General features: G+C 40.5%; 1 non-coding gene across 1 annotated transcript; it reads right to left on the bottom strand.

Moving 5' to 3' along the window:
• Positions 1-328: 328 nt before the first annotated feature.
• On the bottom strand, positions 329-435 carry LOC129676810 (U6 spliceosomal RNA). The gene has a single exon (XR_008720130.1). It is a non-coding gene; the product is annotated as a U6 spliceosomal RNA (small nuclear RNA).
• Positions 436-1,983: the final 1,548 nt, after the last annotated feature.

Genomic DNA, 1,983 nt, shown 5'->3' with positions numbered 1-1,983 from the left:
GTTCAAGGAGTTCCCCCCTTTATTTTCTAAATGATTTAATATGTCTGATTTTATGTTGAGGTCTTTGAACCACTTGGACTTCAGTTTTGTGAAGAGTGATAAGTATGAATCTATTTTCATTTTTCTACATATAGACATCCAGTTGGACCAGCACAATTTGTTATGGATGTTGGATTTTGTCAAATGCCTTCTCAGCATCTAGGGAGATTATCATGTGTTTTTTTTTCTTTCAGTTTGTTAATATGGTGGTACACATTGATAGATTTCTGTATATTGAACTACCCTTGCATACCTGGGATGAAGCCTACTTGGTCATAGTGGATGATATAAAAATATGGAATGCTTCACGAATTTGCATGTCATCCTTGCGCATGGGCCATGCTAATCTTCTCTGTATTGTTTCAATTTTAATATATGTGCTGCCGAAGCAAGCACTCCTTTTGTCTTTTGTATACAGGAGGGCTACTGATTTTTTTTTTTTTTTTAGTTAATGTTGTATCTGGCCACTTTGCTGAAGATATGATATATCTGTCAAATAAAATGTTAAATCTAAAAAATTCCTGGCACAGAATGTCCAAGAAATTGAAGACAACGTAAAAAGACAAATCTCAAGAATAATAGGAATAGAGGAAAAAGAAGGTTCCCTGCTCTAAGGCCCAGAAAATATTTTCAACAAAATCATTGAAGAAAATTTACCCAACTTAAAGGAGAGGCCAATAAGAATAGAAGAGGGCTACAGAGCACCCAATAATTTAAACCAGAAAAGAAAATCCTCTCATCAGTTAGTCTGATGAGGAAAGGATAGGAGCTCCACAAGGACCAAATATATCTGGGCACAGGGTGTTTTCTGAGACTGACATGCAACCAAGGACCATGTATGAATGTAACCTAGAACCTCTGCTCAGATGTAGCCTATGGTAACTCAGTAACCAATTGGTTTCCCATAGTGAGGGGAACAAGGACTATTTCTAACAGGAACTCAATGACTGGCTCTTTGGCCTCCCCACCCCCCAAGGGAGGAGCAGTCCTGTTAGGCCACAGAGGAGAGCTTTGCAGCCAGTCCTGAAGATACCTGATAAAACAGGATCGGATGAATGGGGAGGAGGTTCCCCCTATCAGTGGACTTGGCAAGGGGCATGGTGGAGATGAGGGAGGGAGGGACTGGGAGGGAATGAAGGATCGGGACACGGCTGGGATACAGAGTTAATAAAATGTAACTGATAAGAAAAAAAATAAAATTAAAAAAAAGATAGGCAAATGAGATAGATATCAGAAGAGGGAGAAAACAGGGAACAGGACAGGAGGGTCTCTGAAAGGCTCTACCCATCAGGGTATCCAAGGAGATACTGAGACTCATAGACAAACTTTGGGCAAAGTGCAGGGAATCTTATGAAATAAGGGGGAAATAGAAAGACCTGGAGGGAACAAGAGCTCTGCAAGGAGAACAATAGAACCAAAATATCTGGTCCTAGGGGTCTTTTCTGAGACTGATACTCCAACCAAAGACTATACATGGATTTAACCAGTTAACCTAGAACCCCTGCACAGATATAGCCCATGGCAGCTCATTATCCAAGTGGGTACCCTAGTAAGGGGAACACTGGTTGTCTCTTACATGAACTCACCTACCCCTGAATGGGGTTGGCAGTCTTACCAGGCCACAGAGGAAGATAATGCAGACATTCCTGATGAGACCTGACAGGCTAGAGTCAGATGAAAGGGGGAGAAGACCTCCCTTATCAGTGGACTGGGGGAGGTGCATGGGAGGATAAGAGGGAAGGAAGATGCGAGTTGTAGGGGATAAGGGAAGGGGGTATAGCTGGGATACAAAGTGAATAACTTCTAATAAATAAAAACAAAAAATAAAAAACTTCTCGAAAATCTTTAAAAAAAAAGAAAATCCTCCCATCACATAATAATCAAAACAGTAAATATACAGAACAAATTAAAAATACTAAAAGCTGCAAGGAAAAAAGGCCAAGT

Source organism: Psammomys obesus, unplaced genomic scaffold (genome assembly GCF_907164565.1).
Source record: "Psammomys obesus unplaced genomic scaffold, mPsaObe1.curated_primary_1811, whole genome shotgun sequence".
NCBI lineage: Eukaryota > Metazoa > Chordata > Mammalia > Rodentia > Muridae > Psammomys > Psammomys obesus.
Note: the sequence above shows the minus strand (reverse complement) of the source record. Positions and strands in the feature narration are given on the sequence as shown.